This window comes from Amblyomma americanum, chromosome 11 (assembly GCF_052857255.1).
Source record: "Amblyomma americanum isolate KBUSLIRL-KWMA chromosome 11, ASM5285725v1, whole genome shotgun sequence".
Lineage (NCBI taxonomy): Eukaryota > Metazoa > Arthropoda > Arachnida > Ixodida > Ixodidae > Amblyomma > Amblyomma americanum.
The window spans coordinates 57,639,931-57,652,672 of NC_135507.1; the positions used below are offsets into that span (position 1 = coordinate 57,639,931).

The 12,742-nt window shown below is 45.0% G+C and overlaps 1 long non-coding RNA gene across 1 annotated transcript; it reads right to left on the bottom strand.

Annotated features, from left to right (window-relative positions):
- Positions 1–832: 832 nt before the first annotated feature.
- On the bottom strand, positions 833–4,940 carry LOC144110695 (uncharacterized). Its single transcript, XR_013309904.1, has 3 exons — positions 4,798–4,940; positions 1,137–1,243; positions 833–1,007 (listed from the first exon to the last, which is right to left on the bottom strand). It is a non-coding gene; the product is annotated as an uncharacterized LOC144110695 (long non-coding RNA).
- Positions 4,941–12,742: the final 7,802 nt, after the last annotated feature.

Genomic DNA, 12,742 nt, shown 5'->3' on the forward strand with positions numbered 1-12,742 from the left:
AGTGAAACACTTAGCAAGTTATGCGGGCGTAATAATGCAAACCGTTAATCTGAGAGTTCGCTACCACGCAACTCTAGTAACTCATAAAGTGTTGCAATCGAATGAAAAAAAGGACTGCCGATTATATAAACAAAAGTCAAGAGGCTGCAATGCAAGGCCACGACAGAAGTGCTGCAATACAGCAATAGTGATACAATGTACACTTTAAGCAACACAATGAAACATGACCTTTTATCCTTAATTATCAGAATTTAAATATTTGTTTTCCTTGCTCTCTTGCAAAATTAAGTTTAGATCGTGAAAGCGCTCGAAAAGACAAGGATACAGAAAGAGATTTCCGTACAGTGCGCTTACTTCCAGTGTCTTTTTGAGCACATCCACTATCTAAACATGGTAACCCAACTATTTTAAACGCTGTCGTTATTCCAAAATTAAGCCTTTCACAAAGTGGGAGCCCCTTTCCCCATACAAGGTGCACCATAACTAATCCAACACTTTTTTCATGATATGTTTTCTCTGAGAATAAACACTGTTTGAAGATTTTGCAATAGTACTTGTCTTTTCGATTCTACGAATGTATCATGCAAGTGTTCAATGAAATGACCATCTGCCTATCTTGATCATTGCTCAAAATCAGGGTATAATGCACCATGAAGGGCAGGCTCTGCTTGATTTTTATGTTCTCCTAACGAAGCATGTATGTGCAACCCTTCTGCTGGCTTGTATGCAGCAGGTTTGTCTAGCTAGGCGAACTGTGGTTTTGCTATAAAGATGAAATGGTACTTTGGAAGTGAATGGTTTTCTAAAATGCATTTAACATACATCCCGGGGCTTTAACAGCGCCTGGTGTAAGCAACATCAGTGGGGGGACCGCAGGAGTGGCCTAGTGGTCCGAGCATCTGCCTCGCAAGCGGTAGGTGTGGAGTTCGATCCCCAGTGCCATCGGGTAACCAGCGGTGATACAATGGGTCGTTTCAATGGCCAGTTTAAAACTTGAAATAACCATGCTGCAATATATACAAAAATTGATTTGTGTGCTCTCTTTTACATGACATAGTTAATCATATCATAGTGTTGGTAGTACACAAAATGCATGTGTGGAACATATACATGCACTGTTTTTGTTCACATCTTACCTGCTATGTGCTGTTATGGCATGTTATGTGCTGGGAAAGCAACAGGTAGTGAGCAATGTTGTGTTGCAGCCTTTCTTCTGATGGAATTTGAATCATGTGAGGTGCAGCTGAAAGAAATTGTTTCATACATAAGTATATTTCATGTAACACAACAAAAAGTGCACAGCCCCATAATGAGTTGTGGTTTAAACTAACAGCGAGCTTTTTACTACTCTAACATATGATGCAAGTCAGTGATGCTGGAGGCACAAAACTAAATACTGTGAGGTAACAAGAGCTAATATGGACAATCATGCCTTTAAGAGATATTGTCAATATATATTTTCCTGAATGAACTAAAGTTATCCTTAGAAGCATTCAGAGGAAGATAATTTTGCTAAATGCCTTTTGCCAGAATAGGCCTTTTATGAACCAGTTGCAAATGAAAAGAATAACTTTAAGACCATGCTATGCATGGTCTAACGCCAAAGTAGTTGCATACAAGCAGTATACTATGCCCCTAGTTTTATGGTGGGCCTGTACTGCACAATTTTCATGCAAGGTAGTGGAAAGTATGTGCCATGAAACAGACCTCTGCTTGCTGAAACTGGCAAATAAGTACTGGGTTTTTAAGGCAGGAAAAAAGTTACATAGTTCCTTCTGCAGGTTTTGAACTTCAGGTTAGTTATTTGAAAAATATCAATCCCTGAACTGCAATGATTGAAGTTTTTAGCAAATAACATTTCCATTGTAACAGTGGAAACGCTCTTTTATATGAGGAACGACTTTTCAAAAGCCTGCGTTTCATGGTGGCTGTCAAGTAGCCCTGATAAAGAGAAACCAGTCACGGCACACAACCAAGCCCCCGTAGCACATTTTCAACTATACCCTCATGATATAGCTTTAAAGTAAGTGTTAATCAATACAAATACAAATCCCTTGATTTCCTTCATGATTTATCACTGGTGTATACATACAAAGATAACCGTACAAGATGTGGAGTGCATGGTACAGAGAGAGTAGGCAGATGGTTTCTTGACACTCAAAAAGTGAACAAGGGAAGGAAAAATCTCAGGGTGCTTGCCGTTTCGACAAGACAACTTGTTTTCGTCTGGGGTCAACATATACAGAGGAAACTTAGAATCAAGTACATGGTTGTCCACTCTTAGTGCGAACACGCGAGCACATGGCTGTGCTCTTTGGGCCACTGTGTCTGACATTGCCACACATCGAAGTGTAACATGACACGAAGCACCACATCCAGGTGCATCTCCTCTTGCGCCATTTTGCAGCGATGAGTGGCTGCGCCGCACACAGTGGACCTCTAAAGAGTGCGGCCATGCGCTCACATGTTTGCACTAAATGTGGCCAGCTCTGTACATTCCGGAATTGGCATAATTATTTGAAAAGGCCTTGCACATGATAAGAGGTTTCCCAACCCATAATTTCCCCCTCCTTTCCTGCTTTCTTTAATTTATCGTTATACTTTAACCTTACGCCCTGCACCTCCTGACATCACTTCTCGGAACCTTGGCTGCCATACTCCTCCCCCTCCCCCTTCTTTTTGCCTTTTCTCCGAACCTGCCCTCATTTTCTCTTTTTACTTCAAATTATTTTGCCCCCCCACCCCCCCTGGTATTTTATTCTGCCATGCTCCTTAATTCCTTTATCCTAGTTTTACAGGAAAAGGCAGCCAGCCATACCAAGCCACCTGTTGTGGCTGGACATAAAGCCATTCAAGCCCACTATCCACACTCCATACCCCGAGATTCGTTTCTACTGAATTGGGCTTTTTTGTTTTCACAGTTTTGCAGGTCAACCGGTTAATCTTCTTTAGCAGCTATCATGCCTAGTCAAGGTTCATGCTCCCCATCGTAACGCCCTTCCCATATCGCACCCTCGTCCCACACAACAGGCCTTTCGCCTCGAAGTGAAAACCTTACTTAAACCCCACCAATGATGAACACTTTGCCAGACAAAGACAAGTCATCTTGTCGAAACGTCGGCAAGCACCCTGAGGCTTTTCCCTTCCTTATTCAGTTTGTGAGATACCAGGGACAGGTGTTCAAGCAGCCATACCACACTAATACCCCTGTCACACGGGCACCGCAAAGGCCTTTGAGAATCATATCCAAAGGCGTAAGGAGTGCAGCTACCCGGTACATATGTTGCGCCTTTGTCGCTAAGGGCCTTGGAGGCGAAGGCGCTCAACCGAGACCTTCGGAGCCCGAAGACGCGGCATTCGAGAAGCTGTGATCGCAGTAACATCCAAAGTCAAAAAGTAAAAGCAATAAAAAAAATACATAAGCTAATAATGTTTGAAAACATTTTTTTCAAATACGAAAGGTGTGTCTGGCTTTGGTTTTTGTACGGGTGTTTATGTTTTATGTTCAAATTTCAAGACAGTGAAAGTGTTGCGGCAACACCGAGCGCCCATGGAGGCCAAGGCAATACACGTACAAAACCTGCTCCTGCTGATGAGAGTAGCTGTTGCAGTACTTTTAAGGAAGCAATCAGAATAAAAAATTGTCAAAGCTCAACGAATGAACAAAATACACCACTTTAATTTTAGAACACTCACTTCAGCCACCTCGAGTATAGCAGCGGGTGCTAAGCCTGAACGACTTTCACCTTTGGGCTGCACCGTGTAGCTGCATCGCTGCTCCTTTAAGCTTTCGCTCCTTTGGTGAAAAATGGTGCCTTTGCTGGAAAGGCCTTCGAGGAATGCCATGTGACAGGGGTATAAAGCACATTTTTTACTGACACGAAAGACTCAGTGCCTTTAGTTCTGACAACATTCTGAATCATGCTTTGGTGGCTTAGCATATCAGAATACTGGACATGACAAAATCAGCTAATTAGTGAGGGCTATTATTTGCTATAGGTAAAATTATAACATTCTCCTAAAATAATGAAAAGAAACCACCAGCACTGACATCAATGTACAATTTGGCTGTAACATACTGACATGACAATCTAGTTAAACGTAAATTCTCTTTTCACAGTTCAAAACTGCATGCATTATTTCTAGAAAGCGCGAAAACAGAAGCTCATACATAGTGCCAAAGAAAAGAGTGCATAATAGTACCACTTATGAGGTGTTTATCGGCAACTGCAATGAGCAAGGCTATGTTAATGGCAATCCAGAGTTATTATGTGTCTTACGAGCGCATGCACTTGGGAGGTGATAGCAGCTGTGGACGCAGCTGTCCATAGCAGTTTTCAGTCTGTCGAGATAACACATGGGGTAAGGTATTCCCTGTTTTGCTGCCGAAGGCAAAACCGTCAGCGAGTGGAGTTGCCTTGCTATTCACTGTCAATATCTACTGCTCAATGTAAAGGAAACTAGGGCATAAAACATACAGCATTTCATATTATGCTTTGGCCAAATGCAGTGAGAATGAAACAGACTAGAGACTTGTCTTATGACGTTTGCACTGTTTACTTTGCACCAGAGGAAAATAAATGTATGTACAGTTGACCTACTGCTTGCCACAGTCCTAGAAGAAATGAATCCAGGTCTCAGAAATTCTACCGAGAGAATACTGATGCTGCATGTGCATTTCTCTGAACTGTTCTGAAATATGCAGAAGTTACCAATTTTTTTACTACCTGATTACATACTGTAATCTTTGCAAGGAATATGAGGTTAACGGACTGGGAAAAATGTCAGGAATGGTACCTTTGGTACTGGGCACTTGGACAAACAAATGACCCACTGGGCGTCCCCAGGAGCTCTGCTACCAGGCACCCCTGGCAACAGTAGTCAATTTTCCAGATCCAAAGGAGCCATGCGAATGATTGCCGAAAAGTCAAGTTTAAGGACAGCAGATGCATGAACACAAAAGAGTTTTCCAACTTTGTTTCAGTGTGAAAAATGGTTTCAAATGTCTAGACTATATCTGGTAGTACACAAATTATCAGAACACCATCTCCTGCTCAGAATCATCTCAAAACACATTCGACACGCAGTACCAACATGGACAGTTCGTGCTTAATTGAATCCAAAAGTTTACGCTGATCGACCAATATTACTCTAAATAGAGACAGAAAGCGCATGCACGTTGTACTGATGTTATCGTGAACATAACATGCGACGAGACGCAAAGTTACAATACAAACAAAAAACCGCTTTCAAAATTTGAGAACAATAGGCTCACCTTCTCAGAAGTTCGCCAAACCGGAGACGTTGCCGAGTGGCTGCCGCCAAAGTCACTCGCAATGCACAAAAACAATAAAAATGCAGTGCCGCTGACTTTCCTTGAGCAATTCCAGTCGACTGAACTTCCAACTGTTCGCACCGACTACCTCTGCAAGCATGTCTAAAACTTAGCGGCGCAGCCGCGCCATTTGCAATTTACGGAGAAACACGGGAAATTCATAGCGCCATTCGCGTATTCGCGCTCAAGCTCACGTCGCTGATGTCGCAAAGGCGCACAACGGCAAAAACATATAAGATGTATTTAATTTTACGGTAGCTTTTTTAGCTGACAACCTGAATCGTTTGATATATTGTTTTTTCTTTTCGTTGCATGAACGTTATTACCACCAGCGGCAGCGCAGCTTGGCCATGGCTAGCCATGGCGAAGTCGAAGCGCTAGCCGAGCCCGCAGTCGGGAACATGTGCGCAGTTAGCGCAGTGTGGAGTTGAATGGACAGGCGCTATGGAATGGGTTTTTGTTCTTCCGTATGCGCTGCGTGCGTCCTGCGCGTTGCGTGTCTTTAGTATGTGTGTGTGTGTATGTGTGTGGCCGGAACGCTGCATTGGAGTGTACATACAACAGCTCGCTGTCCCGTGCGGCATCGGTGCGTAGTAAAACGATCATGCAGAATGTGCGTTACAATGCCAGTGGCCCTGCACGAAAGAGGAGACTTGAAGCCGACGGAAAAGCTGCTCTCCCTCGTGGGACTGCAAGAATCTGGCGAGTAACAGTCGACGCGCGTTTCGGTGGATGATTCCGTTTACCACGCCAAAAAATTGAGCACTGGCCAACAGCAATGATGAACTGCTGCTGCATCATCACCTGTGTGATGTTTGTGACAAGCTTGTTGGATGTGAACGTGGCCATGAATGGTATTCGCCGAGCAGTGGCCCTCAGGGCGTGGCACCAGTGGATACCTGAAGACGATTACTGTTTGCCCGCGCCCTGGCGCCTCGCATTCAACCGAATGCTTTGGCGTTAATTATATATATCTGAATTTCACTCGTAGTTGGACTCGCAAATATTACAGCGTACAAACGTACCGTCGGAAGAGCACCCTTTTTCATTTTTTTAGGGAGGGGGTAGGGGAATTACCGTCTGCTCAAATTTAATGTCACTAATATTTTGAGCTTATTTTCTAAACAGGTGCCGTGGTGGCACTGTGAGCAATGCATTTACTGGGCAGAAGTTTATTTTATGTTGTGTTGGCACAAGGTTAATGATTGTCATTGTACTGTGGTGCCATGTTCAAACAAAACACATAATTGTACACTCTCTTTGAAGAATGTCTAATGAGGTAATAAATTACTGAGCAGCGAGTATGCACTGTGGTAAATGCGACGAACGTTACTGAATTACTTCACACTTGTCATGTTCTGTTGTCGTTAGTGATTACGTATGCCTTGGTGTCTGCTGCTTTCCAGTGTAGGGGTCGAGAGGCATGTCGAGCTCCACTTAGCAGCTTTTTTTCCTTCCACTCTCTACTGGCCAACGTGGTAAAATAAACTCAACATAATGCGTGATTGCTCAGACCTAGATTAGACTACCATTTCACTTATTTACTCTCAGGGCCAATTGGCATCGAAGAGAGGAGAGCAACTAACATAAATACATGTGTAGGCAGATTAATTAAAATGATTATACACAGCAGACTTGAAGGCATTGGATGCAGTGGTGGACATGACGAAGGCAGAGAAGATGTGACAGCTGGAAACGTAGAAAAGTGGAGATCTGCGTGAGTTTGTACGCGACTTAAGGTGAACGCTAGAAAAAAATTAAGAAGGCGCAGAAGACTGAGGCCAGAGTTAAAACTGTAGTTTAACAGAGGAAAGCACCTCCCAGCAAGCCAAAATGTCCACATGCAAGCAGTTGTGTGTACACAGAACATAGAAAATGAAACTCCTTTTTGGACAGAAGGAAAGCTAAGGCACATTGCTTATTGTGATGTTGCTTAAAAAGTTGGTGTCTAGTTGTTGCCCTTCATATCTGGTCCTTCCACACCCAGCAACTGAAATGCCATCAAAAAGGAGCATCTCCAATCACTCTAATTACATGGGAGGTACACATCGCCAGATGTCAGAGGCTTGGCGTCTCATCTTGCAGACTAGCTAGTTTGGCAGATTTAAACTTTACCGCATGTAAGAGGCATGCGGTAGCCTTGAAGGGGAGTATTTCATAAGTGTTACAGCATATTGTACAGTGCTGGCATGCTTCATTATTTACATCACAGTAATATGCTAGCACAGGCTGGAAAGTTTCTAAGTGAACAGAAAAAAACAATGTTCATGCCATATCTTAGCCACATTCTTAGTATTGTATAAAAAGTGCAAATAAGGAATTCCTCATTTTTTTGTCAGCTTTTTCTTTCTGTGCATTGATTTTTTGCAAGTTAGCAAGGTTCTACAGTCTTGTGTGCCTATCAGCTGGCCCCTTGTTTGTCAAAGGTACCGAGTACACAATGGGTCGTGTCAGTGCAAGCTAAGTAAACGATGGATAGAAAATTTGTGCTTTCAGAGTATTTCTAGAAAAAACTGCTATTATTTCCTACTCAGGATGGGGGAACAGCATCGATGGTGCACATCCTCCTTGTCACTGCAGCAATTATGGCTGCTCGCTGCTTTTTGGTGGCGTTTCATTTATTTGCAGGAAGAGCAGGCATGAATGGGCGGCAATAGGTACCTACTAAATTAAACATTGCATTGAGCAATATGTTGTTGTGTCGGTGCTTTTGTTATCCATGAAGGAGTTGTTGTTTTTGATTAATGGTTGTGTAGCAAAGATGTAACTGCTACATTGCACTGCATTCACAAATTTGTTTGCCCATGCTTTTGGTTTACTCAGTTGTTTATTTCCTTACCAAATGGCAGATGGAAATTCGGCTTTCAAATTGTGCACTTTCATCATGTTTGCAATGTACTTTCAGCTGGTGTTCAGTTTCACTTTGGAGAAGTTGTCCAACCATTGTCTGTGTCTAAATGTTTTCTAACAGTTGACCTCATTACGCAGCATTTCTCGCAGGAAGCAAATGTTGCAGTAACATTTTTATTAAATGTTACTCTATCATGTGGCTAGCAATGTAGCGAAAAATATTTTCATCAATTCAGCTTTTAACATGATAGCAAATTAAGGCCTTTGTTATTTAACGTTGCTCACAATTTGTACCAATCACTCAACCTTGAAGCAACGTAATGCGTTATCACCCTTCCTCGGCTCCTCATTGTGTTAATCACATTAGACATGCTCACGGTCGTTCGCCATGCTAGTTTGCGGACATTATTGGCTAAGAGTAAACCAGACAAATAAAAAATCGGATGTCATGTGATGCCTATAGTCCGCGGGCCAGCAGTTCATCGTGTAAAAGTGGCGTCACATCATAAGCATCTTCTGTTTTTGCTGCCTTTAAGCAAGTTATTAGTGCATTTGGTGCAACACATAGTCGATGGGGTCAACCGTCCTGTTGTGTTAAGTTTTGATCCCTTAAATTGAGTGTTTAGTATTTTTCTCTGCAACGACTACAGAGGAACACGGACGTTTCCTTCAATACTGGACTGAATATACGGTCATTCCCTACGTTTCATTGAAAGCAGAAGTGGTTCTGTATTTAAAACGTACATAGTCTACGTTATAGGTACGGAATTTTTTTACAGTGTATGCGATAAATTAATTCAGATTACGTAAAGCAGACGAGAGATAGGCGTTTCATCACTCGTCACCCCAACGCTAGAACTTTTTCACTAGCATCAATAACAACGAAGATATAGACGATTGAAAATTCCGCACCTACTCTCCCCCTCAACTCGCTCACGCGGGGCAACAGAAAAAAATAAAGAAAACAGTTTGGGGCTGGGCCCCGCCCATGAATACGTCCTAGATGACGTTCGTTTTGCGACTTCCGATTGTCTCTCCTAGCACCCCAGCAGCAGCGTCGGCTGCGTGGCGGCATCTCTCCGGTGTCTCTTCGCCTTCCTGGATTGCGGCGCGCATCGGGTTTCTTTGCTTGTCGTCTGTAGTTAGCAGCAATGGACCCGTACCTCGATGCGCGACTGCTCGCTCTTACGGCCACGATGAGCATCGATACCTATGCATGCACACAAAGAGCCGTGTGAGTTGCTCCAGAACTCCCGACAGAAGGAGGCGGCAGAGGAAAATTGAAACCATATGAGCGAATGCAATGCCGTCGCTCGCGCTTGCCCGAGAGGGTCGCGCTGCGGCACGAGCAGACGATTTTCACGGCTACCGGAAGTGTGCCCGTGACGTCGTGGCTGCCGCGGCTCCAGCGAATGACAGTGTAGTGGCCTGCTGACGTCGTGGGTATAGTGAACTCTATTTTAACGATTTTAGTTTCAAAACCGGTCACTACGAGCACAGCAATCGGCCCACGAAATTTAAAAAAACAAGGTTCTTAAGAATTCATAGATTGCCGGCTCAGTTCCGAAGACGCATACTCAATGTGAATGCTTCTAAGCATCATTTATAAGCATTGAAAGCATTTATTTGCAAGCGAATTTTTATTCATTGCATAGTCACTTTAAAGCGCGGTTCGGGTGTTGTCCGAGATGTGAGACAGATACTGCGCCACATTGATTCCCCAAAATCCAATTTTGAACTACATGCCGATCACGCTCAATGGTTGAGCCTCTGGTCTACTGAGCCAGAGTCCCCGGGTTCGAACCCGACCGCGGCGGCCGCGCGTTTCGATGGAGGCGAAAGCTAGGGCGCCCGAGTGCTGTGCGATGTCAGTGCATGGTAAAGATCCCCAGGTGGTCGAAATTATTCCCAGGACCTACACTACGGCACCTCTTTTTTTAAGGCAATAGCGTTAAGAGCCCGGTGTCGCAGAAAAGCCAATATTGTCGGTGTCGGCTGCGTTGGCGGTGAGCGAGAAATCCGTAAAGCATTAATAAATAAAACCGAGAAGGAAACAGGCCGAGTTGGGGAATCTACCCAGGGCCTCCGCAGCGCAAGATGAGCACGCTAACCACTAAGCCACGCCAGCTCGATGGTGTGGAATTAACAGAAGCGCTTCTAGTGAATGCGGCGTTTTTTCCTTCCCTTACGGCAGGGTCCGGGTGTCCAGTGAGAAATGTGACACAGGCGTCATTTTCTTTCCTTAAAACCAAATTTAATTTTATCTTCCTTCTCTTGCGGCCTGGTTCGGGTGTCCACCGAGCTATCTGAGACACGCGTCCTTTCCTTAAATCATCCAACGGGCCACGCGTCGCGCCGAATGGGCGATGGCGTTCCGTGGACCCCTTGGCAACCGTGCAACATGATGTCGCGTCTCACTCTTAAAGACGGCGCATCAGCGACCTCCATTTTATTTTCTTGCACTTCTTCCTTTGCTCCTTCCCCTACGGTGTTGTTCGAGTGTCCACCGAGATATGTCAACAGTTACTGCGTCACTTCCTTTCTAGAAAACCAATTATGTGGTTCATTTTTTTAAATACGAGCGGAAATGATACTGCATGGACCGACATGGCACAGAAAACCCTTTTGAAGCGAAAAGCTTACCCGCCGCGGTGGCTCAGTGGTTAGGGCGCTCGACTACTGATCCGGAGTTCCTGGGTTCGAACCCGACCGCGGTGGCTGCGTTTTCACGGAGGAAAAACGCTAAGGCGCCCGTGTGCTGTGCGATGTCAGTGCACGTTAAAGATCCCCAGCTGGTCGAAATTATTCCGGAGCCCTCCACTACGGCACCTATTTCTTCCTTTCTTTTTTCACTCCCTCCCTTATCCCTTCCCATATGGCGCGGTTCAGGTGTCCAACGATATATGGGACAGATACCCCACCATTTCCTTTCCCCCAAAACCAATTATTAAATATTAAGCGAAAAACTTCACTACGCTAGTAAGCACCGCGCTTCTCGCGAGCCGGCGTATGTCGGAGCACGCGTGACGTCACGCACGGCGCAGGTGGCCGGCGCCGACTCTGTCGCCTGACCTTCGCCGCTGCCGCGCATGACGTCATGAGCGGCGCAGGTGGCCACTGCCGCGCACTTTGCGTCATCGTTTGACGTTCGCCGCAAGCCCGTGTTTATTGCGGAGGCCGACTATACAACTGCTTGCCAGAGAATAGGCGTGCGCATTCAACATGTAAGGAGAAGAGAGTGATACTACCGATGCAGAAGTGCTACCAAGGGAGTTGGCTGATAATTAGCGAAGAAATAAAAGGCATAAAGTTCAACGAGCGTGCGAGACACCCGAACAACGAGAAGAACGTCTCGCTAAACGACGCAGCAAAGCCGAGTCAGAAACGCCAAAAGTACGACAGGCGCGTCTCGCTAAACGGCGTGAAAAGGAAGCTGAACAGTGACGTTCCGCCACGCGAGCTGAGTAGCCAAGATGGTGAAAGTTCGGGAATTGCGGAGTAGTTGCGAAGGAAGAATGAAAAGGCCAGAGCAAAACGAGCTAGTAAAACACCCGACCAACGAGAGGAGCGTCTCGCTAAACGACGACTACAAGGTGCTCACCATTTAGCCTCGAGATATCCAGATATTCAGCAACCATATTTCAAAGAAACAACGAAAGTAATCATTATTCTTTTCAATTCTTATTTACTTTCTACAGCTTGATGAACATTTCGCTGCAACGACGGTAGCGGAGCGTCATCGATGACTGCAGGCATGCTTTCCAAAAAAACATCTTTAGGCTAACTTACTAAACGTTTCTGCTAAACGATTTCTTTTTGGCCACCTAATACAATAACATGGAGTGTTTTGGCAGTTGTGCATCGGCTTTGTTTGCGGTGTGTGTGCTGTCGCAGAGTGTATCATAAAATACATTTCAAGCACTCTGTTCCTCGATGGCTGGGGAAGTATCGCATTGATGATGGCCACGGCGTCCTCAAGGTTGTTTGCTCTCCCCTTTTGTTTTTCTCAGCATTAGAGCCTTTCCTCGTAGCAGTCAATCACCACTCTTTCATTAGAGGTCTGGAGTTGCCAGGCAGTGAGGCACTACGTGTCACTGCTTAGGACGATGACATCACACTCTACTTAGCTGATGAACGCAGCCTGCTCGAAGCTTTAAACGTTTTTCGTGAGAACGCCTCCTTGTCGGGGGCTGCTCTTAATTATTCGAAGTGTCATTACTTTTTTCTGTGGGGTCTCCTAAGAGACGCATAACACGTGCGATACCTTTGCAGTGGTGTGCGCAGATGCGCATTTTAGGCGTTACCTACGACTGTGCTGGAATATGGGATATGTTGTCTTCGGTCGTAGAGGGCGTTACAGCTCGTGTGCGGAGGGCGCTGACTTCACCTGCCTCTGCTTGAGAGGCACTACCTGGTTCAGCCGGTCGTGCTCGGTGCCTTCTGGTAGCTTTGCCACATTGTTAAACCACCCCTGCGCGTCATAAGACGGGCGCAGACTAGTTTTTTCCTTTTTTTTTGTCAGGCGGAACCGAGCTTGTGGCTCGTGCTGTTTTTGAA